Genomic DNA, 18708 nt, shown 5'->3' on the forward strand with positions numbered 1-18708 from the left:
CCTAGTATGTTGAGAGTTTTTAACATAAGGGATGTTGAACTGAGATGATCATGTGGTTTCTATCTTTAGTTCTGTTTATGATGAATCACATTTATTGATTTGCATATGTTGCACCTACCTTGCATCCCAGGGATAAAGCCTACTTGATTGTGGTGGAATAGCTTTTTGATGTGTTGCTGGATTTGATTTGCAAGTATTTTTTTTGAGATTTTTGCATCAATGACCATCAAGGCTATTGCCCCAAAGTTTTCTTTTTTATTGTTGTTGTGTCCCTGCCAGGTTTTGATATCAGGATGATGCTGACCTCAAAGAACGAGTTGGAGAGAAATCCCTCCTCCTCAATTCTTTGGGATAGTTTCAGCTGGAATGATACATTTCTTCTTTCCATATCTGGTAGAATTCAGCCATGAATCCTTCTGGATCTGGACTTTTTTGGTTGGTAGTTGTATTAGTCAGTTTTCACGTTGCTGATAAAGACATAACCAAGACTGGACAATTTACAAAAGACAGAGGTTTAACTGGACTTACAGTTAAAGTCCTCATGGCTGAGGAAGCTTCACAATCATGGTGTAAGGCAAAAAGGAGCCAGTCACGTCTTACATGGATGGTGGCAGGCAAAGAAAGAATGAGAACCAAGCAAAAGGGGTTTCTCCTTATAAAACCATCAGATCTCATGAGACTGCTCCCCATGAGAAAAGTATGGGGGATACTGCTGCCATGATTCAGTTGTCTCCCATCAGGTCCCTCCCACAACAATGGGAATTATGGGAGATACAATTCAAGATGAGATCTGGGTGGGGACGCAGCCAAATCATATCAGTAGGCTATTATTAACAAGCTCAATTTTGGAGCTTGTTATTGGTCTGTTGAGTGAATCAATTTCCTCCTGGTTCAGTCTTGGGAGGGTGTCTGTGTCCAGAAATTTATCCATCTCTTCTAGGTTTTCTAGTTTCTGTGTATAGAGGTGTTTATAGTAGTCCCTACTGGTTACTTGTATTTCTTTGGGGTCAGTGGTAACCTCCCCTTTGTTGTTTGTAATTGCATTTATTTGAATCTTCTCTTGTATTATTTATTAGTCTAGTTAGCAGCTTATCTTATTTTTTTTTTCAAAAATCTAGCTCTTAATTTCATTGATCTTTTGAATGTTTTTGTGTGTGTGTGTCTGTGTCCCCCAATCTCCTTCAGTTCAGCTCTGTTATTTCTTGTCTTCTGCTTTGGGGTTGGTTTGCTCTTGGTCCTCTAAGTTTTTTTAGTTGTGACATTAGGTTGTTAATGTGAGATCTTTGCAACTTTTTGATGTGGGTATTTAGTGCTATAAATTTCTCTCTTAACACTGACTTAGCTGTGTCCCAGAGATTCTGGTATGTTGTATCTTTGTTTTCATTTGTTTCAAAGAACTTGATTTCTGCCTTAATTTCATTCTGTATATGTTAAGTAGAGCATTTAGACCATTTACATTTAACATTACTATTGAGATGTGAGGTACTGTTCCAATCATCATGTTGATTGCTACCTAGATGCTTTATTTTCTTCATGTATTATTATTTTATAGGACCTGTGAGTTTAAGCCTGTCAAGAGTTTCCATTCTGGTGCATACTGACCTTTGGTTTCAAGATTTTGTCCCCTTTAGGCATATTTTTATAGGGCTGGTGTGGAAGTGGCAAATTCCCACAGCCTTTGCTTGTCTGAAAAAGACTTTATTTCTCCTTCATGTGTGCAACTTAGTTTTGCTGGATTACAAGATTCTTGGCAGATAGTTATTCTGTTTAAGGAGGCTAAAGATAAAGCCTGAATCCCTTCTGGTTTTCCTATATAGGTTACCTGGTGCTTTTTTTTTTTTCACTGTTCTTATCATTCTTTACTTCACTTTGACTTTAAATAGCTTGATGACAAATGCCTTGGTGATGTCCTTTTTGCAATGAATCTCTCAGGAGTTCTTTGAACTTCTTGTACTTCGATGTTTAAATCTCTAGCAAGGCCAGTGAAGTTTTCCGTAATTATTCCCTCAGATAGGTTTTCTAGACTTTTTGGGTTTTCTTCTCCTTCAGAAACACCAATGATTTTTAAGTTTGGCCATTTTTCATAATCCCATATTTCTTGGAGACTTTGTTCATTCTTTTAAACTTATTTTTGTTTTATTTTTGTCTGATTGAATTAATTCAAAATTTTGTCTTGAAGCTCTGAAATTATTTCTTCTACTTGGTCTAGTCTATTGTTTTTTTTTTTCTATAAAAATATAACTCTTTATTAAATAACATGCACAAATATCAACTAGTCATTAAACAGATATTTAGAGGTCTAGTCTATTGTTAAAAGTTTCTGCTGCATTTCATAATTACTTAAATGTGTCTTTCATTTCCAGAAGTTCTGGTTTTTTTTTTTTGAAAATATCTATCTCTATAGAAAAGTTTTTATTCATATCCTGAATTGTTATTTTTAAAATTTTTTTCATGTTATTTTTCTCCTTTCTCTTGTATCTCCTGAAGTAACTTAATAATCAACCCTTTGAATTCTTTATCTGGTGTTTTAAAGATTTCATCTTGGTTTGGATCCATTGTTGAAGACCTAGTATGATCTTTTGGGGGTACTATAGTATCTTGTTTTGTCATATTGCCAAAATTATTTTTCTGGTTCCTTCTCATTTAGGTAAACTATTTCTTCTAATTATTTTTGGATTTATTTTTAATTCATCTGTGATTTTTAAAAATTTCTTTTTTTTTTTGTCTCTTAAAGTTGTGACTTTAATGATTATAGTTTTTGTAACCTAATTTGGCTCTGGGCGCTTTCAGAGATGAAGACTCTGTATGAGTTTCTTGGTTACAGAAAGTCTTTGTATGATGGCTTTCTCAGATGCTGGTTGTGGTAGCAATGTTCTTGGTGTGTGAGCAGGTTCACTGTCTCCTGCAGGGCTAGAATGGCAGAAGTTTCTGGAAGCTTATCTTGTTCCCCATTGGTGTGCACTTGTTTATTTAGTTATTTTTTTCCCCATTTTATTTACTGGGTTGAAATGTTCAGGCTTCAGGCCAGTAGGGGAGGTGTCTGGGGGTAAAAACCAGATGTAGCTAAAGTATGTGGGTAGATGCAATACCCAATGTTGGGGAGAGATCACAGCCTTGACAAAGGTAGCTGGGAGAATTCTCAGTGAAATCCACTGTGGTCTTTTCAGGGGGAAGGGAGAGAGCCACCTCAGCTCCTCTGCCAGGCCAGAAGGAAAGCTACTCAACTCCCAGACACACTCCTCACCCAGTGTTTCACCTATTCAGATTAGACAGGCACCTCTTTTCATCTGCAGGAATTTTGATATTCCAAGTAGAGAGGAACTATGATTCTACCTCTCATGCAAGCCTGAACTTGGAGGATGCTCCTTCTGTGGAAAAGCAGTCACCCTGAAATGTTCCAGAAAGGGTGTGTACAGGTACACTCATGCTAAGCTCCCATGGGAAAAGCCTCAACTGTGTCTGCAGTGGTGAGCAAGGGGGAGAAGTTTCCATCTCCAATATCTTTCATGAGCACCCGGGCTGTCTGACTGTTGGGGGAGAACTGCAGACTTTTCTTGCTGAGCTCAGCACTGCACCGGTGCCTCTGATGAAAGAAACTTCCCACATGTGGAAAGTTTGGTACTCAAGACCTGCCATCTGGATTCTTTTGTCCCACAGGATGCCTCTTTAATGTTGTGCACTCCCTCTTCCCCTAGCAGTAGGAGTCCCTGAAGGCCATACTACTGTGAATGCTGCTCCTCTGGGTCTAGCTGCCTGGGCTGCCATGCTCCAGGATGGTAATGGGGACTGTCTGCAAGGGATCCAGGCACATGACCTGTCCTCAAGTCTCCCAGCAGCAGGTATTAGCACCAGCTCTGATGGTGGTGACAGGTGAGTGATGTAGATTCTGTGAGATACCTTTGTTATAAATAGGCTTACTGTGTTGGTTTTCTCAAATGCCAGCTGTAGTAGTAATGAACTGGTCATGTGAACAGACTCAGGATCTCTTGGTTAGCCAGGGTGATGCAGGCAATGTTGATAGCTGAGGTCATGCACAAGTTGTCTCCTTCCTGGGTGCTGTGTTATTCTGCCTGCAGATGCTGTTGTGGGCTGTCGGTTGGTCTCCAGCCAGGGGGTGGCATTTGCAAAAGAGCACCAGCTGTGGTGGTAGTGGTGGGATTTGTGCTTGTCTTATGTTAGTTACCCAGAGGAGGTACTCTGATGTCTCAAGTGTTACCCAGGAAAGGTAACCTACTGTCTCAGGCAATGAGTGGGGCCATAGACCTCCCGAAAGTTTCTGTCCTTTGTGTTAAGCTGTTAGGGTGGGTAGAGGAGCAAAGCCAGGTGGTGGCTGGGTCAGGTTAAGTCTGCACTCTGGCTCTCCACATATGGGTACAAGCAGCAGCCCCGGGGAAATCAGAAGGCAGTTCTCTTCTGTTGGGGTAATGTTCCAAGGAGAAGTGCAGCTGCCTTTGCTGCCCAGAAGAGTCTGCTAGGGGAGTGGGGAGTAGCAGGCAGCAGTAAGCCCCACCCAGCTCCCATATACTTGGCAAGGGAGGTTTCACACCTACAGTGTTCCACTAGCAGCAGCTAGCTAGGTTCTGAGCAGTCTGCACTCAGAAGGCTTGTGCCCTATGCTATAAGCCTTCCCTGTTGAGATAGAAACTGTGGCTTTCAGGCTATGCCCCTCCCAGTCTGCTCATGAAGCAGAAATGTTGTATAATTATTAAAACCTTGATGAACATTCCATTTAGTGAGCATGTATGGAAGCAGAAATATTATTCCAATATTAGTGTTTTGCTATTCAGTAGTAAATATTTAATATGCAAACAGAAATATGTGAAAAGCAATTGTCTTACATTAAATAAGTATATCTTTATGTAGATTTTTTTCATATGTGGTGTGACAAGTAGTTTCTTATTTAATTCGGAAAGAGGAATGTGGGGGAACAGGGTCTTGCTGTGTCACCCAGGCTGGAGTGCAGTGGCGCAATCTCGGCTCACTGCAACCTCCTCCTCCTGGGTTCAAGCGATTCTCCTGCCTCAGCCTCCCAAGTAGGTGGATTATAGGCGCCTGCCACCATGCCTGGCTAATTTTTGTGTTTTTAGTAGAGACGAGGTTTCACCATGTTGGTCAGGCTGGTCTTGAACTCCTGACCTCAAGCAATCCCCCCGCCTCAGCCTCCCACAGCACTGGGATTACAGGCGTGAGCCACCCGCCCTGCCCCTACTACATTCTTGACATTCTATCTGTTTGAGTATTTCCATGATAGAACCTCCAAAAGTATAAAAAAATATTCTAATTTGGGATTGCTATAATTGCCACAGAATGTCCTCCTATTCAAGCACAAACTACTTTTCTTTACCATTTATTGATTTGTCTCAGTTCTAACCTCTGGACAAATGAGTAATTAACTGGTTCTTGCTCCCACATGCCAGATCTTAAAGCACCTGGAGAGACTTAGTGGACACCTCTAGGTACGCTTTGGTCAGCAGGAATTTGTATTTTAAGAAGCATTGCAGGTTATACTGACATCAAGAGGTTGACAGATGGCATTTCAAAAAGCAATCTTTTAAGTCTTCATGAGTATTAACCAACCTACGGGACTTTTACTCAGGATAAGAAGGTACATAAGAAGTACTTCCTGAAGTGCAGCTCAGATTGTCCATACAAGAGAAGCCATATTGTTCTTAGTTTTTGAATTAGACATAGATGTGCACACAGATACAAATGTACATTATATATATAATATATATATATACATATATACATTATATGTGTGTGTATATACATATAAGTTTTCTGGGCTTTTTAAGGTGATTATGATTAGTTCTTTTTTAAGTAATTAAAATTTTTCATCATATTTTTTATATTCCATTTTCTAATGAGGAATAGAAGGTGGTAGTTACAAGGAACAGTAGTGCCCCTATTAGGAGAGGTTAGATACATTTTTTTCCCTTTGTACAGCTCCACACAGACACTCTTGCTTTTCTCCATGGTAGGTTTCCTGGCATTTATGAAGTGAAGCCTAGTTTTTTTTATTTTTTTTTTTTGAGACAGAGTCTTGCTCTAGCACCCATGCTGGAGTGCAGTGGCGCGACCTCAGCTGACTGCAACCTCTGCCTCCTGGGTTCAAGCGATTCTCCTGCCTCGGCCTCCTGAGTAGCTGGGATTACAGGCATATGCCACCATGCCCGGCTAAGTTTTTATATTTTTAGTAGAGACGGGGTTTCACTATGTTGGTCAGGCTGGTCTCGAACTCCTGACCTCAGGTAATCTACCTGCCTCGGCCTCCCAAAGTGCTGAGATTACAAGCGTGAGCCACCAGGCCCGGCCGTGAAGCCTAGTTTTTAAGAACACAAATGAGCTGGATTCAAATCATGACTCAACCATCTGCCCTGGGCTAACAGTTACTTAATTTCAGAAAGATTGATGCTTCCCTTCCTCTATAAAATAAGGATAATAATTGTCTGTACTTCACAAGAATCTAGTCAGGATTAATGAAAGGAATGTGTGTAAAGCCCTTAGCATAGTGTATGGTACATGGCAAGCATTCAATGTTAGCTATTAGTTTCATTATTAAACTTAGTTGGCAAGAAAAGATTGTCATTCTATAGTATTCTATGTCAGAAATAATTTATCTGGGCAACATGTTCTACTGAAAACCTAGTGCCTGGCATTAAACAGCACACTTGATAAAGCCTCCAATATGTATATAATACTGTTATTTTCTCTGCACAATAGTATGTCCTAACAAACTTGAATTATAATGGGCTTATTTATTTTCTCTAAAAATCTCCTTAAGTCACATTGTGCATCCTCACATTGAATGGTCTCTTTAATCCTTCACACCCTGAAAAACTGCCTGTCTTGGCTCACAAAAGTAACACTGCAAAAAGTACCATATGTAATCCAGTTGGAGTCAGGGAATATTACCATAGCAAGTGTTAGAATTATAACAATTTGATTTCTTATGCCCACAGTCTTGTTAGATTCTGGGCAAATTGTCAGGAAATTTTTGTTACTTTAACATGCTGTAGCATACTTTTTGAAAATAGAAACAAAATCAAAAACAAAAGAAAGAATCTGTAGAATTATATACTAAAATGTGAATGTTATTTTATATAAATTGTACTTTAATAAATATGACTAAAAAAAGAAACAAAATACATAGGAAAGCATCCCCACAGACTGGGTTAATCACTTACCTAATTACATCTATCAACTTCTGAATTACCTATTAATTGTTAAGTGGTATAGCATGAGAGACTAAAAATTATGAAAATGAGTGAGAGGATTCACTGATGGCAAAATACACAATAATAGTCATCTGTAAATTCTGGCCTAAAGATCAGATGATGACCTAGCCTCACAACAGCAGCAGATTATAAACCTTTGTGAAAGTATTTATCTCTACTCCTAGACTTATTCTTTCCAAACTTATGTTCAATTATAGTATTGCGGCAGAGTAATCAATAGTCTGGTGGCTTACCATAGCTTATGTGGGAATGAGGTTTTATGCTTATCCTTAAATAAAAATAGAATTGCAGGCATTACAATATGATTTTGTCTAGGGGACTTCATGTGTTTTGACTGTATCATCTTTCTTCAATCATCTGTATATTCGTATGCCTTTCTGCTGACTCCTAATTCAATTCAAAGTCAATGGATAGTGCAGCCTGGTTCATCATAAGGATGTTGTATTGGCTACAAATAAGTCTCAGTCAGATCATTGGTTCTACATCTGAAATAAAATTTTAGGAACAGATTAAACCCTGAATCAAAGTCTGCATATGGCTACTACTTTAATGGGTGATATCACAGAGATAGGTTAGAAGTTTCTAATTCAAAGCTTCTGATTAATTGCTTCTTACTTTGAAATGACAGAATTTACTTTTTGATTTCCAGTGAAGAATTTCTACTTTGTTATGGCTAAGCTACAACGAATATTTGGAAGTCCAGAATGGTCAGAGGGACCAAGCTGAGTCTCTTCAGGCCATGGATATTCACCACTGCTTTTATAATAATCACTACCATATATTATTGAGCATCTATGTTCTGAACACTGGCACACAATTAAGTGTAAGAAACCTGCTAAAGTTGTAACTGTAGAAAGTGAGAGGGTAAGGTCAAATTTTTCTCCAAAATTGACTCCAAAGCTATGCTATTTCCCCTAAGCAACATAATCTCCTTGATACAGAAGATACCACCTGTATGGTCTGGATATATTCTCTGAAATAAATAAACACAACATTAAATTAAAATAAAAGTTGCTTAGATTAAAATGTTTTTAGTTTATGTACTTATGAATTTATCTATTTACTGATTAATTAGCTGACTGGTTGGAATACAGTAACAAATTTCATTTGTCTCTACCTTTCCCTAAGCCAGAAACTAAGAAAAGACACAAACACCTGGTATGTATATAGACAAAGTTAAAAACAAAAAAAGCAAGCATTCTGGGGTCACCATGCCATGGTAAAGCCATGAAAAGCCTACATATCTCTAATTTTGTTGCAATTTTCCCCTTTTTTCCCATGATGTGGTTAAGATACAACTGGGTAAAGAGGTATTTTTTTATTAGCATTTGCTTCAGCATGACAATGTTTAATGTTGTGACACTACTTTCATCTTAAAATATGTAATATATTTCTATTTGGACAATATTAATGAGTCCATGACTATTAATGTCATATAGTTGTTCGATGATTATAAAACTTCATTTCTGTTAAGGTTAATGTCTATTTTGAATTATAAACTTACAGTGATAACTGAGTTTTTCAACCCACTTTTTTTTTTTAGTGGACATAATAGGAGGCCAAATAATTTGGGCCAAATAATCAGAGGACCTTGAAGTCTGAAGACTTGGGTTCAGACTAAGCCATTACTAGCACAGTGACCTTGGGAAAGCTATAGAATCTTTTCTTAGCCATAATTTCTCCATTCATATAAAATAAGAACAATAATAGTATAACATAGATGTAAGGATTAAAGATAATACATATGAAAAATACCTTGTTTGTTTTAAAGTACTATACAAATGTTGATTATAATTTTTAGTAAAAAAGGCTTAGTGTATTCAAAAGGTGATAATGTTGTTGATTTATGAACTGTAAGAACTAAAAATTACTTTGAAAATCAGTTTTTCCAGAAACTTTAATGGTAAACTATATTTTTTCTGATGTTTCACGGAATGTATATTTCTTAAGTTCTATTACATTTCTTTGTTAAAACATTTCACAGCTCAGCTACTTTTCATCTTCTCACTGTTTGAATGTCCCATAATTTTAATTGTGATTATTTTTTGTAATTCCCAAATTAATTTTTCTCATTTAATTAATGAACACTAGGGAAAAAACAAATATAAGTAACTTGGAATTCCACCTCTACTCACTTAAACAGTCTGAACTTTAGTTTTCTCATCAGAAAAAGGCATATGCCAGGGGTGTTGTATTACATAAGAGAAAAATAAAATACTGTTTGAAAAATTGTGGATAACTATTATCTCTATCTTCCTTGGCTACTGACTTTAGTTGGGGACTAGAACGTTAATAGTTCATACTTTGTGGAGTCGTAAAACCGGCCACAGTCATTTTGCGATAATGCCTAATTTCAGGAGGCTGTGAAACCTGTGTTTGAGTGTTTTTTTTTTTTTAACCCTATGAGCTAGCATGGGGTAAAAGAAAGCAAATGTCAAAGACTGCATAAAATTTAGATTATAGGACCTTCCTTTCTATTCATTATTTTTGAGAGATAACATTGCCTCTTTGAGGAAATTTTTTCATGAAGTTTCCATGGTTATCATAGTTGTTTCTGATTATAGAAAATATTTCACGGTATTATGAAGAATTACAGAGAATATTTTAAAAATCTTACTATTGTTTGGATCTTAAGATTTCGCTGAATTCTCTATTGACCGTCCCCCCGACCCCCTTACTTTCTTACAGACCTGAGAAAACTAATCAGGTTTGGAGTACAAAAACAACACTATCAAAATTTTGTGGAAAATTTCCAAACATTTCACAAAAGCCTTAGGGATTCCTACTTCATATCTCATGAAGCGTCTCTGGCTTTATATTTGCTTCAGGGAAATTTGTTTTCATACACCATGAAGGACTTGTGCTTTCAGCACAACAAATGAGAATAAAGTTTTGAGACAAGTTGTGAAGCCTAGAAAATTGTGGAGATATGAATAACTTTTGTTTGTTCATAAAGAAATTTTCATCTTCAACTGGCAAGTGATGTACTTGATTCCCCTGTCTCACAGCTGATATTTCATTCCTATAAAAGCCTGGTGCTGACTCAGGGGTTCTGGTAGCAAGTCCTAAAGGAAGGGAATACAAAACTATTGGCATGGAGTACCTTAGCCTAAGTGAACCAATAATTTTTACCTTTAATAAAGTTGAATTTCATAATAACTATTTGGAAAGATCTGCATTTTGTATCCTTATCTAAAATAAAGATAAATACTGCTCCAACAAAGGACTGTTTGGAGGGAGAAGAAAGGTTTTTGGAGACTACAATAGGACTTTAGGCACATAGGAATGCCCAGAAGCAGCATTCAAACTAGGCTATAAGACCAAGCTCCGACCCAATCCTGAGAACAACAGAGTTTGGTACTCCTTTGTTAGTGTTTTGTGACTAACCTCTATGATATTTTAATAAAGACATATTTAATAAAGATATATATTTCTATCATCCTAGCCTTCACTTGAACTTGATAGCATAATAAATGTGTTGTAGATTGTGCAGTGAGAATTATGAAGGTGAATGTCTACACAGGTAGCAGCAGTGTCAGGACCTAATGCTAGTATAGAAAAAGATATTAATCCAAGTAAAGAATTAGAAAAAAAGGCATACATTCAAGTAGGACATTAGAAAAACAAACAACGTTTAGAAAGACACAGCCCCACAGTTGAAAGCTTGGTAAGTTTTCAATTCTTTGTCCAAATAAAAAGGATCTGTTTTCCTTAAGAGGTTGTAGTTCTGTGCCAGGTAAGTGAAGCTAGGGCTGATTGTTAGCACCTACTCACCCTCTAGGGAGGTCAAGTTGTACAGTACAAGTTGGTGAGTAAAAAAAGGTTGTACAGCCTTTAAAAAAGTATGAACAATTTACATAATTAAAGTTTAATGTTTATTTCTGCATTTGAAGTATGTTTATTTTGTTCATTAGTTTATCCTCAGTGAATAGCATAATGTCTAGCTGTAGAAACTGGAAATTATTTGATGTATAGTTGAGTGAATGAATAGATAATATAAAGTGTTATATTATCTTGGAAACTGAGAACACTGGCATTCCATTTGACTCAACGGATTCTTCAAGCTCCCAATCCCTGCTCTTTTCTCCTGTATTATCCTCAAGAAAATGTTTAAGTCTGAACCTTCACTCTATTTTATCTGTAGTTCACTGTGGTATAAGGAAGTTTGGGATCCACATAGAAAATCAGAGTTATAATCTTTCACCATATAAAAAAATGAATGCAAGATGGGTTAAATATTTCAATGTAAGACCTCAAACTAAAAGAATCCTAGAAGAAAACCTAGGAAACACCATTGTGAACACTGGCCTTGAAAAATAATTTATGACTTAAATCCTCAAAAACAATTGCAACAAAAACAAAAATTGATGAGTGGGACCTAATTAAAGAGCTTCTGCACAGCAAGAGAAACAATCAATAGGGTGGACAGACAAACTACAGAATGGGAGAAAATATTCGTAACCTACGCATCCAACTAAGTTATAATATCCAGAATCTATAAGGAAGTTAAACAATTCAACAAGCACAAAACAAATAACTCCACTAAGAACTAGGCAAAAGACATGAACAGACACTTCTCAAAAGAAGACACAAGCAGCCAACAAACATATCAAAAAATGCTCAACATCATTAATCATTAAAGAAATCCAAATCAAAACCACAGTGAGATACCATCTTAAAACAGTCAGAATAGCTGTTATTAAAAAGTCAACAAGCAACAGATGCTGGCGAAGCTGCAGAGGAAAGGGAACACTTATATATTGTTGATGGGAATGTAAATTAGTTCTGCCCCTGAGGAAAGCAGATTGGAGATTTCTCAAATAACTTAGAACTACTATTCAGCCTAGCAATCCCATTACTGGGCATATATCCGCACCCCCACCCCCACCCCCAACACACACAAAAAGAAATAGTTCTACCAAAAAGACACATACACATATATGTTCATTGCAATACTATACACAATAGAAAAGACATAGAATTAACCAGGTGCCCATCAACGGTGGATTGGATAAAGAAAATGTGGTTCATATACACCATGGAATGCTATGCAGCCATAAAAAAGAAAGTCATGTCTTTTTTTTTTTTTTTTTTTTTGGCGCAGTTTCACTCTTGTTGCCCAGGCTGGAGTGCAATGGCACTATCTCACACACAAAATCTGCCTCGTGGGTTCAAGTGATTCTCCTGTCTCAGCCTCCCTAGTAGCTGGGATTGCAGGCATGCACCACCACACCCGGCTAATTTTTTATTTTTAGTAGAGACTGGGTTTCTGCATGTTGGTTAGGCTGGTCTCAAACTCCCAACCTCAGGTGATCCACCCACCTTGGCCTCCCAAAGTGCTGAGATTACAGGTGTGAGCCACAACGCCCAGCCAAAAATCATGTCCTTTAAAGCAACATGGATGCAGCTGGACGGAAGTCATTACCCTAAGCAAATTAACACAGGAACTGAAAACCAAATACTGCATGTTCTTATTTGTGAGCGCTAAACATTAGGTATTCATGGACATAAAGATGGCAGCCATAGACACTGGGGGCTACTAGAGGGGAAAGGAAGGAAGGTGGACAAGAGTAGTGTTGGTAAACTAACTGTAGGGTACTATGCTCACTACGGGGGTGATGGGATGATTTGTATCTCAAATCTTAGCTTCATGCAATATACCCATGTAACAAACCTGCACATGTAACCCCTGAATCTAAAATAAAAGTTGAAATTATATTAAAATGAGAATATCAGAGTTATAAAATGATTACTGGTTTCTGGTTTGCCTAATTACTGACCTCCTTTATTCAGAGACATTTGCATCAATCTTTTGATCTGTAGCAGATTTAAAGGGGTGAGAGCTGAGATTCCCAAACAGATACCTATAGGGGAGGTAACTACTGAAAAAATATTTTTAAAATGTTTCACAGGGCAGTGATTCTCAAGTAGTCTGGAGACCAGAAGCCTTAGCATCAGCCAAGAGCTTGCTAGAAATTCAAAATCTCAGGCCCCACCTCAGATCTACTGAATCAGAATGCAGCAATTCCTACAATAGCAAGAGATTACAGAATGTAGTTTTAGGTGTATGTATATGTATTGTATTGCATTTGGGAAATAATAATGGGCACACTGTCCTTTAAATGACCCTCTAATATAACACAATCAATTATCATTCTCTTTCATGGAAAATGAATAAAATCAGTAAATATTGTGATTATTTCGATTATTCTTATGTTGTAAGCTCCATTCGCACTTTTCCCAGAAAGATGCATTTCATATAGTTTAACAAATACAACATTTAATGATTACAAAACTGTTATAAGGAAAAAAAATCTCTCATTCCTCAATTATTATTACTTATAATTTAAAGCTGCTACTAAAGAAGAGTGGGACCTGTCTAGTAGACCAGTATCAAGTAAGATATTGAAGTGACAAATGAATCTTATCACAATCCATCATTCTGCCTCAAGTAACATAATACAAAAATAGTCAAAATTTTCCTGCTTTGAAACAATCTACTTAATTGCATACACAGTTTTCTGAGTCTGCTTTGAAATTAAAAATAAAGTGTGGGCCGGGCACGGTGGCTTAGGCCTGTAATCTCAGCACTTTGGGAGGCCGAGATGGGCAGATCATCAGGTCAGGAGATTGAGACTATCCTGGCTAACACGGTGAAACCCCATTTCTACTAAAAATACAAAATATCAGCTGGGTGTGTGGCACGCTCCTGTATTCCCAGCTACTGGGGGAGGCTGAGGCAGGAGAATCCTTGAACCTCGGAGGCAGAGGTTGCAGTGAACTGAGATTGCACCACTGCACTCCAGCCTGGGTGACAAAGCAAGACTCGTTATATAAAAAAAAAAAAGTGTGGTCGTTGTGCGTTATGGTGGTGTTCCTAAATCTGCTATAACATTAACAAAAGAAGAAACATCATAGGCAAACCGCTAAAAACAGCATATCTACCAAAAACTGACAGCAATTATAATAATTAATAATAATTAATTATGAGTTACTGAAAGCCTTATCAATGAGACTGGGAACAAGAAAAAAAGTCTACTTATACCACATCTATTCAACATTGTATTGATTAGTGGAGCCAAGATGGCCGAATAGGAACAGCTCCAGTCTCCAGCTCCCAGCCTGAGAGACACAGAAGATGGGTGATTTCCGCATTTCTGTTTGAGGTACCCATTTCATCTCACTAGGGAGTGCCAAACAGTGGTTGTGGGACAGTCGGTGAAGCGCACTGTGCGCGAGCCAAAGCAGGGCAAGGAATTGCCTCACTCGGGAAGCAGAAGGGGTCAGGGAGTTCCTTTTCCTAGTCAAAGAAAGGGGTAAGAGACGGCACCTGGAATAGCGTGTCAGTCCCACCCTAATACTGCGCTTTTCCAACGGGCCTGGAAAACGGCACACTAGGAGATTGTGTGCTGCACCTGGCTTGGAGGGTCCTATGCCCACGGAGTCTGGCTGATTGCTAGCACAGCAGTCTGAGATCAAGCTGAAAGGCAGCAGCCAGGCTGGGGGAGGGGCACCCGCCATTGCCCAGGCTTGCTTAGGTAAACAAAGCAGCCAGGAAGCTCGAACTGGGTGGAGCCCACCACAGCTCAAGGAGGCCTGCCTGCCACTGTAGGCTCCACTTCTGGGGGAAGGGCACAGACAAACAAAAAGTGAGCAGGAACCTCCTCAGAATTAAATGTCCCTGTCTGACTGACAGCTTTGAAGAGAGTAGTGGTTCTCCCAGCACGCAGCTGGAGATGTGAGAACGGACAGACTGCCTCCCAGAGTGGGTCCCTCACTCCTGAGCAGCCTAACTGGGAGGCACCCCCCCAGTAGGGACAGACTGACACCTCACTCGGCCAGGTACTCCTCTGAGACAAAACTTCCAGAGGAACTATCAGACAGCTGAATTTGTGGTCTCACGAAAATCCACTGTTCGGCAGCCACCGCTGCTGACACCGAGCAAAACAGGGTCTGGAGTGGACCTCTAGTAAACTCCAACAGACCTGCAGCTGAGGGTCCTGTCTGGTAGAAGGAAAACTAACAAACAGAAAGGACATCCACAACAAAAACCCATCTGTACATCACCATCATCAAAGACAAAAAGTAGATAAAACCACAAAGATGGGGAACAAACAGAGCAAAAAAACTGGAAACTCTAAAAAACAGAGCACCTCTCCTGCTCCAAAGGAACGCAGTTCCTCACCAGCAATGGAACAAAGCTGGATGGAGGATGACTTTGACGAGTTGAGAGAAGGCGGCTTCAGACGATCAAACTACTCTGAGCTACGAGAGGAAATTCAAAACAATAGCAAAGAAGTTAAAAACTTTGAAAAAAAATTAGAAGAATGGATAACTAGAATAACCAATGGAGAGAAGGGCTTAAAGGAGCTGATGGAGCTGAAAGCCAAGTTTCGAGAACTACGCGAAGATTGCAGAAGCCTCAGTAGCAGATGCGATCAACTGGAAGAAAGGGTATCGCTGATGGAAGATGAAATGAATGAAATGAAGAGAGAAGGGAAGTTTAGAGAAAAAAGAATAAAAAGAAATGAACAAAGCCTCCAAGAAATTTGGGACTATGTGAAAAGACCAAACCTATGTCTGATTGGTGTACCTGAAAATGACGGGGAGAATGGAACGAAGTTGGAAAACACTCTGCAAGATATTATCCAAGAGAACTTCCCCAATCTAGCAAGGCAGGCCAACATTCAGATTCAGGAAATACAGAGAACGCCACATAGATACTCCTCGAGAAGAGCAACTCCAAGACACATAATTGTCAGATTCACCAAAGTTGAAATGAAGGAAAAAATGTTAAGGGCAGCCAGAGAGAAAGGTCGGGTTACCCACAAAGGGAAGCCCATCAGACTAACAGCTGATCTCTCAGCAGAAACTCTACAAGCCAGAAGAGAGTGGGGGCCGATATTCAACATTCTTAAAGAAAAGAATTTTCAACCCAGAATTTCATATCCAGCCAAACTAAGATTCATAAGTGAAGGAGAAATAAAATACTTTACAGACAAGCAAATGCTGAGTGATTTTGTCACCACCAGGCCTGCCCTAAAAGAGCTCCTGAAGGAAGCACTAAACATGGAAAGGAACAACCACTACCAGCCACTGCAAAAACATGCCAAATTGTAAAGACCAGCGAGGCTAGGAAGAAACTGCATCAATTAACGAGCAAAATAACCAACTAACATCATAATGACAGGATCAGATTCACACATAACAATATTAACGTTAAATGTAAATGGGCTAAATGCTCCAATTAAAAGACACAGACTGGCAAACTAGATAAGCAGTCAGGACCCATCGGTGTGCTGTATTCAGGAAACCCATCTCACATGCAGAGACACACATAGACTCAAAATAAAGGGATGGAGGAAGATCTATTAAGCAAATAGAAAACAAAAAAAGGCAGGGGTTGCAATCCTAGTCTCTGATAAAATAGACTTTAAACCAACAAAGATCAAAAGAGACAAAGAAGGCCATTACATAATGGTAAAGGGATCAATTCAACAAGAAGAGCTAACTATCCTAAATATATATGCACCCAACACAGGAGCACCCAGATTCATAAAGCAAGTCCTGAGCGACCTACAAAGGGACTTAAACTCCCACACAATAATAATGGGAGATTTTAACACCCCACTGTCAAAATTAGACAGATCAAGGAGACAGAAAGTTAACAAGGATATCCAGGAATTGAACTCAGCTCTACACAAAGTGGACCTAATAGACATCTACAGAACTCTCCACCCCAAATCAACAGAATATACATTTTTTTCAGCACCACACCACACCTATTCCAAAATTGACCACATAGTTGGAAGTAAAGCTCTCCTCAGCAAATGTAAAAGAACAGAAATTATAACAAACTGTCTCTCAGACCACAGTGCAATCAAACTAGAACTCAGGATTAAGAAACTCACACAAAACCACTCAACTACATGGAAACTGAACAACCTGCTCCTGAATGACTATTGGGTACATAATGAAATGAAGGCAGAAATAAAGATGTTCTTTGAAACCAAAAAGAACAACGACACAACATACCAGAATCTCTGGGACACATTTAAAGCAGTGTGTAGAGGGAAATTTATAGCACTAAATGCCCACAAGAGAAAGCAGGAAAGATCTAAAATTGACACCCTAACATCACAATTAAAAGAACTAGAAAAGCAAGAGCAAACACATTCAAAAGCTAGCAGAAGGCTAGAAATAACTAAAATCAGAGCAGAACTGAAGGAAATAGAGACACAAAAAAACCCTTCAAAAAATTAATGAATCCAGGAGCTGGCTTTTTGAAAAGATCAACAAAATTGATAGACCGCTAGCAAGACTAATAAAGAAGAAAAGAGAGAAGAATCAAATAGATGCAATAAAAAATGAAAAAGGGGATATCACCACTAATCCCACAGAAATACAATCTACCATCAGAGAATACTACAAACACCTCTATGCAAATAAACTAGAAAATCTAGAAGAAATGGATAAATTCCTCGACAAATACACCCTCCCAAGACTAAATCAAGAAGAGGTTGAAACTCTGAATAGACCAATAACAGCTTCTGAAACTGTGGCAAAAATCAATAGCTTACCAACCAAAAAGAGTCCAGGACCTGATGGATTCACAGCTGAATTCTACCAGAGGTACAAGGCGGAACTGGTACCATTCCTTCTGAAACTATTCCAATCGATAGAAAAAGAGGGAATCCTCCCTAACACATTTTATGAAGCCAGCATCGTCCTGATACCAAAGACTGGCAGAGACATAACCAAAAAAGGGAATTACAGACCAATATCCTTGATGAACATTGATGCAAAAATCCTCAATAAAATACTGGCAAACCGAATCCTGCAGCACATCAAAAAGCTTATCCACCATAATCAAGTGGGCTTCATCTCTGGGATGCAAGGCTGGTTCAACATATGCAAATCAATAAATGTAATTCAGCATATAAACAGAACCAAAGACAAAAACCACATGATTATCTCAATAGATGCAGAAAAGGCCTTTGACAAAATTCAACAACCCTTCATGCTAAAAACTCTCAATAAATTAGGTGTTGATGGGACGTATCTCAGAATAATAAGAGCTATCTATGACAAACGCACAGCCAATATCATACTGAATGGGCAAAAACTGGAAGCATTCCCTCTGAAAACTGGCACAAGACAGGGATGCCCTCTCTCACCGCTCCTATTCAACATAGTGTTGGAAGTTCTGGCCAGAGCAATCAGGCAGGAGAAGGAAATAAAGGGTATTCAATTAGGAAAAGAGGAAGTCAAATTGTCCCTGTTTGCAGATGACACGATTGCATATCTAGAAAACCCCATTGTCTCAGCCAAAAATCTCCTTAAGCTGATTAGCAACTTCAGCAAAGTCTCAGGATACAAAATCAATGTACAAAAATCACAAGCATTCTTGTACACCAATAACAGACAAACAGAGAGCCAAATCATCAGTCAACTCCCATTCACAATTGCT

The 18708-nt window shown here is 38.6% G+C and overlaps 1 protein-coding gene across 5 annotated transcripts in view; it reads right to left on the minus strand.

Annotated features, from left to right (window-relative positions):
• STXBP5L (syntaxin binding protein 5L) overlaps positions 1–18708 on the minus strand; it is a 562981-nt gene that overhangs the window by 104548 nt on the left and 439725 nt on the right. The window lies entirely within an intron of this gene.

This window comes from Hylobates moloch, unplaced genomic scaffold, assembly GCF_009828535.3.
Source record: "Hylobates moloch isolate HMO894 unplaced genomic scaffold, HMol_V3 SCAFFOLD_4, whole genome shotgun sequence".
Classification (NCBI taxonomy): Eukaryota; Metazoa; Chordata; class Mammalia; order Primates; family Hylobatidae; genus Hylobates; species Hylobates moloch.